This window comes from Schistocerca serialis, chromosome 3 (genome assembly GCF_023864345.2).
Source record: "Schistocerca serialis cubense isolate TAMUIC-IGC-003099 chromosome 3, iqSchSeri2.2, whole genome shotgun sequence".
In the NCBI taxonomy this organism is placed as follows: domain Eukaryota; kingdom Metazoa; phylum Arthropoda; class Insecta; order Orthoptera; family Acrididae; genus Schistocerca; species Schistocerca serialis.
In genome coordinates this window covers 567,548,017-567,565,829 of record NC_064640.1, presented here as the reverse complement: position 1 = coordinate 567,565,829, position 17,813 = coordinate 567,548,017, and positions in this window count along the sequence as shown.

Sequence of the window (17,813 nt, the reverse complement as noted above, 5' to 3'; positions counted from 1 at the left end):
CTGATGGTGCGAAAAATCGTTGTCTACCTTTTCTGTTGTTCAAGATCTTGATAGTTAATGTGACTTTACGTTTCTGCGTGTGTGTTACGTGATTTTTATTGGCCAATTTTCGGTAAGTACTTTTTCTATATTGTTTTTGTCTGTATGATGTTTTGAATTTTAAAGTTAGGTAGTCATTTTTATCTTCTTAACGTTGGGACAGTCACCAGACGATGGTCTTGTACTGAAACAGATAGTAAGTAAACTGTTTTAATTTAGCTGTATCATGAGATATCTGTAGCTGTTGTGGTACAGAGTCAAATGATTTTCGGTAGTCAACAAATATTATATCCAGCCCACTGCCTTTTATCAGTGGCATGCAAGGAGTCATTTGACAGCAGTGTGAGTTTAGTTTCACATAAATGGTGTTTGTGGAATTCATGCTGGCTGGCATAGGGAAGACCATTCTGTTCGAGATACTTCTTAAGGTTTGTACTCAGAAAAGTTCTAAGACGCTGGAACAGATAGATTTAAATTTCACTAAACGGCAGTTCTACAGGTCGCTTTTGCTACCCATTATGCAGACAATTGTGATCTGTGTTTTCTCCCAAACAGTGGGACACAGATTTCGTGTTCAAGGCATCTGCGATGCATCGTGATTAAGAGTGACTCACTCAACTGAAAATTTTATATAGAACCAGACATGGATTTAGTTAGTCAAAAAAATGGTTCAAATGGCTCTGAGCACTATGGGACTCAACTGCTGTGGTCATCAGTCCCCTAGAACTTAGAACTACTTAAACCTAACTAACCTAAGGACATCACACACACCCATGCCCGAGGAGGATTCGAACCTGCGACTGTAGCAGCAGCGCGGCTCCGGACTGGAGCGCCTAGAACCGCACGGCCACCGCGGCCGGCATTTAGTTAGTCCTACAACTCTGTGCAGCAGTAGTAATCTCAGTTCGTTGTTAACGACACTGTAACTTTATCTGTACCACTCATCGTTCCAACGGCACCAGAATTACAGTAAAGCAATAATCGTGGATCTTCCTTCATGAAAGACCACTTTAAAATGCAGTTCCTTGCTGCTTTGTTTCCTTGGTTAGTGTCATGTTTGGTTCTTGTGTTACTCTTGAGACTGTATACTAACGTTGGTGCCAAATTAAGTAATACATATGATCAGAATTTCTATGGGTTTCGTGAGATGCCGCTCGATATTATTCTGCTACTTTAGTCGTAGAATTCTTCAGGCACTACACAGCTAAACGAATTTAATTTAGCGCCTCTGTGCCTTATGCCCTATGCCTTGGTTGGTACGCATCTATACAGTGATTGGTCAACTATTCTGCTAAACGTGTGGCACAGTTCATACACGCTTGTTCAATGATTCGAGTTCCTCTTTGTCATATGACTCTACCGCTTCTTTATATACCTTATAAATGTAAATCTGTCTACTTGTTTAGTTAGAGGTAGACAGACACAGTGTCTCTACACCCAATCCATGCAAAAAAACACTTTCCTCAGCAACTCACTAAACTTCAAACGATGCTGAACGCAAATCTTGTAAGTAATATTTCAGTCACTTTAATAAATTAAAAGTATTATGGTTACCTACATGGAAAATAATAATACGTTCTGCGATTTAATTCTTTACCCAGCATTTGTATTTAAATGGTAAGTAAATCATGAATTATACCGGTGTTGAATTAGAAGCAAATCCATTAACTGATTGAACTGTTTAAAACTGCAAACGAGAGAAGCTGTAAATGTAATTATCGATCTTTGACTTGAAGAGCCTTTTATATGTCTGAAAATGGCAGTTGTAACCTCTTTGTCTCTCTCAACATAATTACACACAGGTATTTTGCATATGGTTAAATGTGTTCATGGACTAAAAGGAAAATTGTCTTAATGATATGCATTCACGAATACCGTTACCATCAGGAATTTACTGTGAGTAGACACTCGTAGGTCATAGACTCATGAAAACAAGAAGCGTTACCGTATACTGAGTCTGTGAAGTGAGTTGGAGAGAGTTGACTTTAATCGCTGAAAATCTTTGTGTCACAGAGTGTCAACACATTAAAAATCGCAGTAAAATACGTAACAAACTATTTCACCACACAATATACTTTTGCAGGATGAAAGCATTAGGCAACAAATGGCTGAATTATTTCCTTGCTCTGCAACAAGTGGCTCGTTCAGACCAAAAGTATTACTGGTCAATGGTATATTGCTGCATTTGGTTGTAAAAATTAAGTTGACAATCGGACGCCCATCCAAGACGTTCACATAAAACTACCTTCCTGCCACTTTCGTACTATAGCTTTCCACACCTGTTGTTTCACTGCAGAAGTCGACATTTGGAATGTAGTCCCACTTACAGCTCCTCTATCTGTTGTCTGGAGTATCTGCTCATATTAATGCCCAACGGTTTAAGTTTATTATAAAATGGAGTATTTGCTAACACACTTCGACAGCATGGTGTGCCTTGACTTAACAAGGCGCTGCATCAGGAGGCGAGAAAAGACAGAACATGACCTCTGTGGAAATAGGAAAACGAAAAACTTGATATCAGATTTGTCAGCTAATAGAATAAGTAGGCGGACACATTTACAGATGACAAAATTTCTGTAATTATTGGTGTGGGAGGGACTTCTTTTACAAGTTAACCTCTCCATCTCGACAGGCAGTTCTGAAAGAAATTAAAGAAAGTAAAGTTCCAAGTACTGTAAAAGAGCGGGGAAATTGGAGAGTACATTTGTTATCGTGCAACAAAATATAAAGGCTTGAAAAACAAAACTCATAATCTTACAGTGTGTCTAAATGAACTAATAGCGGAAATCTAGCTGCTGTACTTTGCTTGTCTGGGCACCACATGCAGGAACAAAAATGCTGCATGTTGAAGACTATAAATTGGCAATTTTCTATCGCAAAAGCGACCTAGAGAACGAGGTGTTGTTATGTATGTAAAACATAATCACAAACTCAATACTACCGTAAGAATTAGTTACGACGCAGAGAAACACATAGAACAATGTGCATATGAAGTCATACTTCCTAACAGTAACATTATAATTACTAAATTTTATAAATCTCATTCAAAAATTTTCTGAAATTACAAAAAACTAATAACTTTATTAATTTTTGTAAGTCAGGACATATTCAACAAAGTGAATATTCGTCCAGTTTGAAATAGATTATCAGACCATGATAACGAAATCCCCAAATGGCAACATGGCTATTCTAAATAATGTATTAACAAGAAAGGCCATAATATTATACCATGAACTCTCAATAGACAGCCTTAGAAGGAACCTACAACGCTTCTGTTGGAACGAGGTACATGAGGCATTTGATATAAGCTCTAAATTTCATTCTTTTCTAAGTACGTTTTCTCGTATTTGCAGCTATTTCCACAACAAAAACACTAATCTATAGCACCAGCATTGTATCAAAGAAACCGTGTATAATGAAAGGCCTCAAACCATCGTGATGTAGACAGGAAAAACTATAGACAATTGAAACTTCCTGGCAGATTAAAACTGTGTGCCCGACCGAGACTCGAACTCGGGACCTTTGTTTTTCGCGGGCCAGTGCTCTGCCATCTGAGCTACCGAAGCATGACTCACGCCCGGTACTCACAGCTTTACTTCTGCCAGTACCTCGTCTCCTACCTTCCGAACTTTACAGAAGCTCTCCTGCGAACCTTGCAGAACTAGCACTCCTGAAAGAAAGGATATTGCGGAGACATGGCTTAGCCACAGCCTGGGGGATGTTTCCAGAATGAGATTTTCACTCTGCAGCTGTGTCCAAGATTTTCAGAGTTTCGGAAGTATTATCTGGTTATCCTTCCGGCCCCACTACAAACCGGCCGGCCGCCGCTGTATTGTGTTTCAGCATTCAGGTGCCCCGACCGTCCGTCTTGGCTACTTCTTGTGTCAAAAGGACCAGCACACCTGTGCGCGCTTTTCTACCCAGGGCTTGAGTTACACCATTTCGTTTCCCCTGGCGTTCCTACCTCTACTAGTACAGGCAATCATTCATTACGCCATTTTGATAATAAAGACACTCCGTCCCCTTTCATGCAACAAGCGTTAATAACTATTTACAAGGTGTACGTCACAGTGTCAGTCTTCTTTAAATATTCATATATACGATGTACAACCTATCAAATGATAACCAATTCTGATTGTAAATCACGGCAAAGTATGTAGACGAGTGCTTGTAAGGTGCGAAATTATAGCCACCTTACAGTGTACGTATGGAAGATTTTGTTGCTCAACTTGAACTTCAATTTTTATCAACTTTAGTAGTCTCTACCGTTCCCTTTACTGCTTTCTCGATGTACTGATTAATTCAGGATAGACTACAATCCTTTCTCGCTCTCTACTGAAGTACTGCCTCCATTTCATGTCCATCAATTTCAGCAAATGCAGTTTGGTTTCTGGACAAGTTGTAGACAACCTTTCACTTCCTCTATTTTATACGAGCTACATTCAGAATTACATAGTGCCTTGTAGTCAACATTGACTAAAAATGAATGAACCTCTCACTATGAAGAAAAGTGTGTGCTGTTTTGAAACATCATGGCTCATTAAAATGTGTTTCGGCCTGACTGTCGAAGCTGGAGCATTGCGTTTTACATACCGACTGAGTTATCCGGACACCACTTACGATTCGGTCTCGCAGCACTGCTTTTTCCAGTACCTCTCTCCTACTTTCCTAATTTCACAGAGTTTCTCGCTCGTACCTTGTCGGATTAGCTTTACTGCACCGTAAGGGATTACATCCAGAACGAGTTTTCATTCCTCTGGATGCTCTTTTGAAACCTCCTGGCAAAGTGAAACTTAACGTGCGATTGGAACTGGAACCAGGTATGTTTCAGTTCGCAGGCTATGATCTTTCCAATTTCCTATTTGCTTTTTTAGTGACATCATCCTTACAAGTGGTCCCTCGTGTTCTGTAAAGACAGTTTGCAACGGTAGGAGTTGTAGGTAGACATGAGCAATAAAATTTGCGGTTTGGAAACGTTTCCCCAAAATTTCAGTCGATAACATGAATAACCTGATAGTATCAACGTCAAAGACGATTTAATTAACACAATTGAAGACCTAGGATGTAAACAGTAGTAAGCTACATTTTGGTTGTTTCGTATCGTCAGGCACTAATCTTTCAGTAAATTCTTATAACTAAGATATTGCACGTACATCCAGTGTAATATTTGTACACCAAATTGCATGTACTGTGAGCTGCGCCACGGAACTTTACCGACAGATGACAGTTGTCCGTATGAGGAGTTTCAGCTTTTCTATCTAACGGCAGCCCGCAAATATGACAGTTAACTGCGTTATTCTACAAATCTTCATTCTCCTCCGATTTTGCAGGGAACACTGTCGGTGTAAAGCTTATCAACCTCCCATGAAAGTTTTACGAGCTCAGTGTGGAGGCAAATTTCTGGACTATCTCCGACATAAGATATATGGCGGCTGAGACTCGAATAGTAGGACGTTACATTTTGGTTCGCTGCCGCATATGGTACGTGTTTTCCCGTAAAGGTGGTAGGTGAGGTCGTGGGGTCACTTTCAGAGCGTGTAACATGGCAGATGAGGCCCTCAAAGTCGGCATACACCACAAACGGGCATCGCTTTTGGTAATGAGCATTTTTAAACTTGATGAACTTGTTTTCCTCAGTAGGCATAATAACACGTACCGCCTCCTTGGAAGCGCAATCTACTGTACTAGATGTGCCGCCAATAACTTGTCGATGGAAAAGGCAATGAGGAATCTTAAGCAAATATGGCGTTTGCTCAGCTTGGCGAAAATGAGTCGGGACATGTTTTTCATCTAAACATAGTGATAATTATCACCTTCAGAGAACAGTAACACGATTACATGCATCTCACTTTCACCTGCAAATTTTCAGAAATGGAGGGGTCAACAACAATATGCTTGTCCTGCTCACCTGACTTGCTTTTCTTCTCCAGACCTTAAACATGAACCTGTATTCTGGTATCCTGCGTTTCAAATTTAGGTAGGCCCTGGATCTTGACAGGAAACTAGATATCATCAAAGTTATAATACCCACAAATATTACCTACATGGTATGTAATGGGACCCTTACGATCATAATTTCTCTCCAAAGACAGGATTGACGATGCAAAAAAAGGCTGATCCTTTCTATTTTCTAAGCGCTACAGTCTGGAACCACGCGACCGCTACGGTCGCAGGTTCGAATCCTGCCTCGGGCATGGGTGTGTGTGATGTCCTTCGGTTAATTAGGCTTAAGTAGTAGTAATCTCTAGGGGACTGATGACCTCAGAAGTTATGTCCCATAGTGCTCAGAGCCATTTGAACTTTCTATTTTCGACGTTAATGTATGCCCCCTTATAAGCTATATCCTTAGGGAGCTTAATGTAACTAGACCCTCCATTTACCTGGTCATAGACATGTGTACGGATAAATGCTTTAGCTGACCCTGTCACTTCCATCTCCGAAAACTGGGCCAATACAGCACTCAAGGTGGATTTACGAAACCACTCAGCAATTGATGTGCTCCAAGTTGCCACGCTATCCCTCCCCCCCCCCCCTTTCCCCTAAGATAATGAAGATTTGTAGACTAGTCTCTTCAATGCCAAAGGCAACTTTGGAGGGAGGTGGATGCGATAGTTCGACACAGAGCACCGAACTGCTCTGTTACTACTACTACTTTGAGGAGCACCGTTTCCAGGACAGGATGGCACGCCCTTAGAAACACGACAGGGTCGCGGTACCCTCCTGCCCAGAGATGGTAGTTCCTTCCTCGACCCAGAGACGCGGTGCTGTGGCGTCTGTGGCAGGGGTGGGGGCGAGGGCGGGGGCGGGGGCGGCGGCGGCGGCGGCGGCGGCGGCTTCCTGCGCGGCGACTAGCGGCACCCTTGCTGGCGAAGCACGCTGCGCAGGACCACATGTCGATGTAATAGGCTTCGCCGCCACTAGTACGCGAGCCACGCCGTATTGAGCGTATTGCCCCCTGACGCATCCACTGTAGAATGACGAAAAAAAATTAAGTACACTGTTCTAGTTATTGCTTGCTGCTGCTACTGCAAGGACAGAAAGATTGCTGATTATTTGGGTCCACGGCGTGAATATTTCATCGACACTGTCTAGAACGAAAGATAGATTTCTTAAAGAAGAAGAAGAGAAACCCTCTATACTACAGACACAAACAATTCCTTTTTTCCACTTACATAACTGCTCTACTGTCTCACTGGGTGCCAGAGACTGCTGCCGCAGTAGGCAAATAGCCCCCAGGTGCCGGTCTAGGAGGTCTAGCCTCTCTATAATTCTTGCTGTAACAAGACGTCGGCGTTGGGCGTCGAGTGGAGGGATGTGTTTTATACTATCGATCTTTCGTTTAACCTCTATTCCATCGATTTCACCGAGCAACAGGATGCTGCAAAGTAAAAAATAAATAACTACTCCATACATGTGAAGAATAACTATTTAATTAATTTGCATAAATTTATATATCAACATGGTGTTAGTGGGAGGGTGTGTCTGAGTGGGTGACAAGGAGCAGAACCACAGGTTAAATGCAGACCAATAGGTTAAGTTGCATAATTTTTATGTAAAACGCAGTACAATACTTTAAGGGGATGGGTGAGAAAGAAGAATGCCCCACAAATGGCGTTCAAAAGCATGTGAAATTCGAAAAGTGTAGCAGAAAATGGTGGAAGTGCATAAATAATTACTTAATTTGGTATCAACAGCTGTACAATAGTTGAAGGAAATGAGGGTGACATGGAAAACCACTTAACAGAACAATCGGATTTGTGCTGACAAAGGGCCAAACATTAGGTTACGACACCCATAGTGAAGTGCTGAACATTAGGTTATGCAACGTGTTTGCCCCATGTAATTACTTCTTACAAGACCTACATGTTTCCAAACAGCAGAGAATGATGAGGAAGAGAAATCCAGCCCCCACAAACTGAATTTTTTATAAATAAGGAATATACTCTTCAATTTCCTGTTATGAGATTCTTCCTCTCCATCAATTTCCATATATTCCATACACTGCCTTGAATCCCCTAAATTGTTGAAATAAAAAACATTCCACACATTGTCCAAATTGCTTAAACAATACTCCATACACAGCGACGATTTCCCTCCAAGTGACTGATTAAGCCGGCCGAAGTGGCCGTGCGGTTAAAGGCGCTGCAGTCTGGAACCGCAAGACTGCTACGGTCGCAGGTTCGAATCCTGCCTCGGGCATGGATATTTGTGATGTCCTTAGGTTAGTTAGGTTTAACTAGTTCTAAGTTCTAGGGGACTAATGACCTCAGCAGTTGAGTCCCATAGTGCTCAGAACCATTTGACTGATTAAGTGAGTCTTTTTTCCGCCAATTTCTGGGAGGGTAGTTGGGAGAGGAGGGGGGTTACCAGAGGATGAGAGGTTAATTAATTGATCAATTTAATTAAGTAGTCAATCAAACTGATAAGAATGAGAGGGATTATTCCAATTACTCACATCTGAAAGTGTGCTTGTAGCCGCGAGTGGGAGGGGGTAAGTTTGAGGTCTCCTGAGGGGGGATGCGAGGGGGAGGGGGTGGGGGAACAATAGGATAAGTGCCTGTCAATCAAAAGGAAGGATCCTTTTAACAGAACAATTGGTTAAGTACCTGTCAATCAAAGGAGAACAATAGGTTAAGTACCTGTCAATAAAAGGAGATCAATAGGTTTCCCACTGACTGCATACCTGCCCTTGACGTAGGCAACCCGCACTAACAAAATGCGCCACAACGGACATTGCCCTACTCCTCCCGAGTAACGTATTCAGGTGCTTTTTGATGCTATGCTACAACTTCTCGTGGCTCTGATTGGAGCATGTGGTGTCACTACTCCGTACTGAATTTCCACAGTCGCAGTGCATGTACAGGTCAATAATGCTGATAATCTGTGCATTGTCTTGTCTGTAATCGTTGGAATAAATTTCATTGTGATCACATTTCTCAATACTGGTGTCTCACTGTTTACAAGCAGCTGTGTGTTACTAAATGGCATTTCGAAATTCATTCAGACAAGAATAATAAAACACAAGATTGCACTAGTATGGGTAGACATCCAGTACTATTGGCAGTTATACTGTATATCTTACATCTACCATCCTTACGTAGCAACATGGACAGCATGCAATTAAGTCGGCTCTTAGGGTACAACTAAAGAAACACGTTTATCGATAAACATATGAACGAACAGTTCACATTTTTGACGTAAAATAGAAAATAATAGGGAATATGCTTAGTCGCACAGTCTGGAGCGCCTTGTCACGGACCGTGCGGCTCCCCATCGGAGGTTCCAGTCGTCCCTCGGGCATGGGTGTGTGTATTGTCCTTAGCGTATGTTAGTTTAAGTTAGATTAAGTAATGTCTAGGCTTAGGGCCCGAAGACCTCAGCAGTTTGGTCCCATAAGACCTTACCACAAATTTCCAATACGCCTACAGTGAGAAAGTCTCGCAGCTTTAGTCCCGTTCGAGGTGATTGGTCGGCGTCTGGTCGACGTGCAGGTTAGCCGATGGGACGTTGGCAGAGCGCCGGCAGTGGATTAGAGACAAGTGCTCAAATAATTTGCTGCTGCGGCGAATGGAAGGTTATGATGGGCTCGGCCAGGCGACGACGTCCAAGGCGATGACTGGGTGGTGTTAAGGCTGGAATCGAGTCCTGGGACTGACTGAGTTGATGTCCAGTTGCAATTCTGGGTGGCAGTGGAACTGCTGCTGATGAACGCTACCGACAGATGCGCTGCTTGGGGGGGGGGGGGGGGGGGTGGCATCTCATGCCTGGAGCGTAAGAGAATGCTGTCGGCTAATGGTCACGTAGCATCTTTAACAATCGGGCGCAAGGATTTCCATGAAATGATACGTGACTTGCGGACGCACGATCGTGACATGCTCGCACCACCGCTTTTGGAAGTGTGTAGTGATGATGGCTGGTGTCAATGTCTCTACTAGAGCCAGCTGGAATTTGGGATGTATGCAGTGTGACGTGCTGCTGTGTACTCTTACACATATCGGTGGGTTGCTGATGTTGTCCTCCAATATTAGTCAGCACACAGTATGTTCGACCACATGTGGCTGGCTTCGTATTATGATGCTAGGAGTACGGCAACACAAACGGCCGCGGGTCTATGCTGTGGTGGCGCAAGTGGCGAGGCGATTGGCATGGTCACCATTATACGTTTTCAGTTTTCGATTTTTGATTGAAACTAGAAAATATCAGGAAACATTTGGATCAGGAGATGTTGGCAATTATGTTACATAGTGAGTCATAATTTCACTACAATACGGAGTTGCATTCACTGCTGTAGCTTCACGTGTCATACAACACAGGCAGGTTACCCATCCTACTACGAGAGATGCTCAAGACTCCTGGACACAGAGTGTGGGAGAGTTTCCATCGAAAGGAGATCTTGTCCTTGCGCTTAGGCATACCGTAGAAATTTTTTGTACGAACCTTGCGATAATATACATAGGTCCAAATGATAATAATTAATTAATAACCAATAACAAAGTCAAGCTCATACTGCAGTCCTTACTCATATGGTTCAAATGGCTCTGAGCACTATGGGACTTAACAGCTGAGGTCATCAGTCCCCTAGAACTTAGAACTACTTAAACCTAACTAACCTAAGAACATCACACACACCCATGCCCAAGGCAGGATTCGAACCTGCGACCGTAGCGGTCGCGCGGTTCCAGACTGAAGCGAATAGAATCGCTCGGCCACATCGGTCGACTCCTTACTCATACCGACGTGTCATTCCCACAACATTATTTACTAAAAATGCCCTATTAAGGTTTACAAATGAATACATGTAAGTCAACGAATGTTGGTGGGGATGACCTGTGTGTAACAAACTGCACTCTGCGTGTGCAAGTAAGAAACTATCGGGAGTACTCATTCAGCAGTTTATCTCAGTCTTTGATGATTTCAATACATAAGTTGTTATCGAATGAATAACATATAGTTTTGTCCCTGATTAATAAACCAAACAACTAAGTGCAAGGGTCTTCTTGACACGGGAAAACAAGTAACATTAAATAGTACTGATACAAGAAGAGCCAGTGCAATGCTCGTGGCTTTCTCAAAATAATGAGTTATTTATACTTGTATTTGTCTAGTGTCCACAAGGAAAATGCTGACACAGTGAAGTTAACCAATTGCGCATACAGCAAGGTACATTAATTTATAATAGGTCACTTAAGCAGGACAAGTTTTACGACGAGTTAAAGGATCATGAAATCTAAGTCAAGACTGATGTTAACAGTTATTTATTTGCTATGATGATTGACATAAGCCAAAATGAAATTAACCGAGAGGAAAGATCGATCCAACTCAAATCAAATTAGTAAATTATACTAACTCAGTGAGGTGGTACCAAAAAGTGTGGAAGGCTGCATGAAGTAAGCACAGCAAAATCTGTTTATCAGAGCAGCCCGTGAAATCAAAGTTCACATTATAGAAAGAAGCTACAGATTTAATCAAAGTAACGGACGCAAGTGTCATGGAAAAGTAAGCAAGTAAAGAGATGCGGAGAGCATGGATCGTGCTACCTCAATTGTGGCACTTACATTCCCCTAGACAGCTAGTGTGCGCCAGTCAACATCAAGCCGTCGCCGGAGATAACGTCCTGTCTGCGACGGTCTGGAGCAGAAATGCCCGGAAACCAAGTTCACAGAACTCATCTCGCTACTTTCAGTACTCTCGACGTGCAAGGGACAACTTCATGCTGTTGCCAACACGAAGGGATAGAACTGCTGCTAAACTCATGAAAACACGAGGGAAAGCATACGTAAGTTCCCTACTTTTGCGTACAGCACGCTCATTTTTAACACTAAGTTGGTACTGGGCTGAAACAGTGTCTTCATAATCTGTCAACCTTACATGCCAAGAACGCTGACCAGAGCGACGGAATACCATTGTAGAACGAACACAAATGACTCTCCCATGCTCGTCCGACGGTGCTGCATCGTCTGAATGTTTGAAGTACATGCAGAAAGGTGAAAATGTCATGCTCAACTATTCACTGGCACCTGTGGGATTGCCGCGGCACTCACTGACCACAGGGGGTACAGGCGCGTGCCTGGAATTCAATAGCCGTGGAGCGGATCGCTTCTTGACTTCTGGAAAACTACCTGTATCCCCCGAGGAGGCCCTCTTGACCTAATGAAATTCACAGACCGCCTTCTGCCTACAAAAAGCACCATAGAGTTGTTTGCAGTGTCATGCCACGCCGGCAGGGTGAGCGCAAGGCCGCCTTTCCAAAACACACTGTTCCAGTATCCATACTAAAATAACCGCAAAGTAGCGGCAGAAAATTAATTAATATCGCATAGCTAAATGTGTCAGTAACATCACAGTTTTGAAGTTAAGAGCAATAAATATGTTAAAAGGGCTTTTGGTAATATTAGATGCGATATCAAGTGATTTTCAATAAAAAAGACAGTTACACCAGTTAAAAAAAACTGCGCTCGGTATTATGATAACATATCACTTACGTAATATTGACATATAGACTTTCACTCGCTCTAGTGTTATTGATTTTATCTTCTAGCTAGACGCGTTTTCCTTAATTAACACAACTGACAAATAAATAAGCTGGGACCCATGTCCTTAAATCAAAACATTGTGAGCATTCTTTTAGTGACAGTAACAGCAATTCCCGTGACCGCGCTAACTTTTTCTGTTGCAAATAGCGATGTTAGAAGCTGTGACCTACGGAGAGAAAATTCCAGTGGAGACCATGTTGCATCTTTAGAATACATGAGAGAAATATACGTCTCTTCCCACAAACAGTGAACCACCGAGTGCTGACTGTTAGGATTTACTCTCGCAGTTTATCTACGGTAGAAGTCCACGTAGAACTTGAAGTAGGGAACAACATATGGGTTTAGCATATACACGTATTGAGGCAGACAATTTCCTTCTTTTATGCAGTGTGGTTTAACAACTGTGCCACCTCCATTAGTGTGGAAATTAGCGAAGTGGTGGAACGATATTCAAAAATACAAAGTCAGGCTCGATCCATTAAGCCTTTTTAGATAGCTCAACCAAGCAAAAATCATTCATCAATACGTAACGAACACTGTGTTTTATGATCTTCTTTCAAAGAAAATTCAGTGTCATTGGTAGATATCAGTCAACCCGCACATTTTACGGATTTCGCTACTATTTCTTGAATCAATTTTCGGAGTACTGAGCTTTCTAGTAGTTTTGCTTCACAGATGTTAGTGCTTTAAGTATAGTGTTAAATAAATATTCCTCATTAGAAAGGCAGATTTCCGTTTATTACTGTTGTGCATCCCTGTGGCGTACAAGGGGTAACATTCGAATTATCCACTCAAAAGAATAAAATTGGTGATAGTGTTAGACCTAGTCTACATACTCACCCTACAACGTGATACATTTTTCCCTACAATGGATGTCTTGACGGACAACTTTCTTGTTGCAGCTTACATTTGTAGCATTTGGCTGTTTGGAATACCTTCAAGCTCGAAAATCGCCTTGTCGTTCTGGAAATGCCTATTACGAAATGGTTTCTTTATCTGAGAATAGAAGAAGAAGTCACTCAGCGGAAAGAGGGGTGGGTGGGAGGGGAGGAATGCGAAAGCCTAAAGAAGCCACATGTGTGATGTGTAACTGTGTCCTGTGGGGAAGGAGATGAGGCGTTGTCGTCGAGCAATAACAACAGTTGGACAGCTTGCTGCGACACTTCCGCTTTGCAGACTCCCGTCTCCTGGTCAGGAGGTTTCGATAGTACTCTTCCGTGATTGTTTGCGCCTTGCAAGCTTAATATCTCAGCAACAGTGCATAGGTGTCCGAGTAAAGACTCAGAATCATTTTTCTCTATGGTGGTTGGATCTTTTCCTTGTTCAGAATTGATAAGTCCATATTCTTCCATTTCTCATATTGCTCCTTTGTCTCTGAGTCATGTGGTACGCTCAGACTGTTCCATGGTGACTAATCAGCCAAAAACGTCACCTGAATTGGTCTGTTATAACTGCAACATTTCCGAAGGAGCCTCAGTTCGGCAGGCTTTTTGAATATATGAGAACTGTTGTGGAACCCTGTGGGCTACGACCTTTGTCAGATGCAGAATATCTTATAATACGTTGAAAACTGATTCTTGACTGAATTTCACTTCTTCCTTTATCGCCTCTATTGTGATACGCTGGTCTTCCAACACCAGGTCCCCAGTATCTCTTGCGATCCCCGATCTACCACTTCGTTCTTCGTTATTGAAACTTACACTCCTGGAAATGGAAAAAAGAACACATTGACACCGGTGTGTCAGACCCACCATACTTGCTCCGGACACTGTGAGAGGGCTGTACAAGCAATGATCACACGCACGGCACAGCGGACACACCAGGAACCGCGGTGTTGGCCGTCGAATGGCGCTAGCTGCGCAGCATTTGCGCACCGCCGCCGTCAGTGTCAGCCAGTTAGCCGTGGCATACGGAGCTCCATCGCAGTCTTTAACACTGGTAGCATGCCGCGACAGCGTGGACGTGAACCGTATGTGCAGTTGACGGACTTTGAGCGAGGGCGTATAGTGGGCATGCGGGAGGCCGGGTGGACGTACCGCCGAATTGCTCAACACGTGGGGCGTGAGGTCTCCACAGTACATCGATGTTGTCGCCAGTGGTCGGCGGAAGGTGTACGTGCCCGTCGACCTGGGACCGGACCGCAGCGACGCACGGATGCACGCCAAGACCGTAGGATCCTACGCAGTGCCGTAGGGGACCGCACCGCCACTTCCCAGCAAATTAGGGACACTGTTGCTCCTGGGGTATCGGCGAGGACCATTCGCAACCGTCTCCATGAAACTGGGCTACGGTCCCGCACACCGTTAGGCCGTCTTCCGCTCACGCCCCAACATCGTGCAGCCCGCCTCCAGTGGTGTCGCGACAGGCGTGAATGGAGGGACGAATGGAGACGTGTCGTCTTCAGCGATGAGAGTCGCTTCTGCCTTGGTGCCAATGATGGTCGTATGCGTGTTTGGCGCCGTGCAGGTGAGCACCACAATCAGGACTGCATACGACCGGGGCACACAGGGCCAACACCCGGCATCATGGTGTGGGGAGCGATCTCCTACACTGGCCGTACACCACTGGTGATCGTCGAGGGGACACTGAATAGTGCACGGTACATCCAAACCGTCATCGAACCCATCGTTCTACCATTCCTAGACCGGCAAGGGAACTTGCTGTTCCAACAGGACAATGCATGTCCGCATGTATCCCGTGCCACCCAACGTGCTCTAGAAGGTGTAAGTCAACTACCCTGGCCAGCAAGATCTCCGGATCTGTCCCCCATTGAGCATGTTTGTGACTGGATGAAGCGTCGTCTCACGCGGTCTGCACGTCCAGCACGAACGCTGGTCCAACTGAGGCGCCAGGTGGAAATGGAATGGCAAGCTGTTCCACAGGACTACAACCAGCATCTCTACGATCGTCTCCATGGGAGAATAGCAGCCTGCATTGCTGCGAAAGGTGGATATACACTGTACTAGTGCCGACATTGTGCATGCTCTGTTGCCTGTGTCTATGTCCCTGTGGTTCTGTCAGTGTGATCATGTGATGTATCTGACCCCAGGAATGTGTCAATAAAGTTTCCCCTTCCTGGGACAATGAATTCACGGTGTTCTTATTTCAATTTCCAGGAGTGTATTTCCCCGAAATGGAAGGGCCTGCAATACCTAACCACCATGTCATGTAATGGTACATACTTAAGGTACACATCCACCAAATCTCCATGCAATGATGATACGTTGTTCCCCTGCAAATGCAGCAAGCGAGCTACCGCACGATAGTTCACTTTATGAGTGGAATGAAAAGGCTCGGCGTTTTAACCACAGGCGAACCAATCAGACCACACCGCCTACCATGTCATCGTCAGCCAATGACTCCATCGAGATGTGATATGTCGGGACGTGCCGTCAGTATACCGCTCTCCTGGCCAATGTCGGTTATCAGACCTATTGCCACTAATGTTGTGTCAAGTAGGTCCGCAGCTGGCACCATGTTCCCTTCCAGTCCCCTCACAAAGGAAAAGTCCCTGGCGGGAAATGAACCCGGCTCCCCCACATGGCAGTCAGTTGCTCAGCTCAACTCAGCCATGGAGGCGTACAATTTATCAGTGGACTGTGCCTTTTTGTTCTCGTTCTTCTAATGGCACTCTGCGGTACTGTAGCGCGGAAATTTCAATTTGTATCACGAACGCAGTGATGTAACTGGAAAGAAGCAAAAAAAAAAAAAACTAAATATGTAAGGCTTTTTTTCGGTATGGTAATTAAAACTTTATGACTACCCATAATATATTATAATATTCATTCCAGTTATGAAGTAACAATTATTTTCTCTGACATCGTTGCCCACAGCAGGAGGCTTGTTATGACCCCTACAAGAAGCACCTCGTTCATAGCCGTATGGCTGACAACTACACGAACGTAAGTGAAAACCGCAACACACAGGATGGCCTAAACGAAACTAAAATTTTAGGACGTGTGGAACAGTATATCTGCCATATATTTCCTTCATACAATTGGCATACTCCAGTAACCATCGCTGAGCTTCTTGCTGTCGGCAAAACAGCCAAAATGAAACCAAACTCAGAGATACAGCCGGCCTGAGTGGCCGACCAGTTGTAGGCGCTATAGTTTGGAACCGCGCGACCACCACGGTCGCAGGTTCGATTCCTGCCTTGGGCGTGGAGGTGTGTGATGTCCTTAGGTTACTTAGGTTTAAGTAGTTCTAAGTTGTAGAGGACTGATGACCTCAGAAGTTAAGTCCCATAGTGCTCAGAGCCATTTTTCAGAGATACAAGAGCCTTGAAACAGAGGCGAAACTTGAAAGTTAGCGTCAGTTTTCCTCTGTCAGTTCGGAAAGGATTAATATTAAGTATTCTACAGAACATTCTGATAAGGCAGAAGTGCGGTAGATACAGGAGGGCAGAGTGCAGCGATGAGAGGTTACAACAGCAATCAATGTGGTAATAATATGGGCGACCTCAGGTTAGTTCATAAGTCCCTAATGGAACGCACAGCTTTAACAATTCGGCCCCGTCTCCTGTATCCCAGACTGGGGTCCTTTATGTCATCGTCGTAGCGGATTCTTCATATTGTTCCTGTGACCAATCACTAGATAACAATTTTGTTAAAGACACTTTCACTTTTCTATTAGCCAGCTTTCGAGTCGCAGCAGGCTTATTACCAGGCGGCGGATGTTCACAGGCGCTTCATATAGTATTTTATACCAGATGCAGACAGTTTATGGGAACGTGGGGATGTTGAACACTCGCTGTGTGGCGGTGAACCTGTAGAGGCTGAAAACCATCTAATAGAGGAAGGGAAATTAAAACTGTCGTTAGAAAGTGACTGGTAATGGTACCGGTACAAAGCATTTCACATTTAGGCACAGTGGCAAGTTCAAGAGCCGTGCTGAAAAAGATGAATGGATAAGATGGAAAACGCCATTATGTTGGCCTGCACTGTTCCGATACAACAACCGCAGCAAACGGGAACAGAGAAGTGGGGTTGTAGTTCGCATTTTGTGTGACAATATAAAGTTATTTCGAATCCTAGAGAAACTACTGCATATTTATTTAGGTCCCACTCTGCATAATCTCAACCACAAAGGACGTTGATTTGGGTATGGTTCAAATGGCTCTGAGCACTATGGGACTTAACATCTGAGGTCATCAGTCCCCTAGAACTTAGAACTACTTAAACCTAACTAACCTAAGGACATGATACACATCTATGTCCGAGGCAGGATTAGAACCTGAGA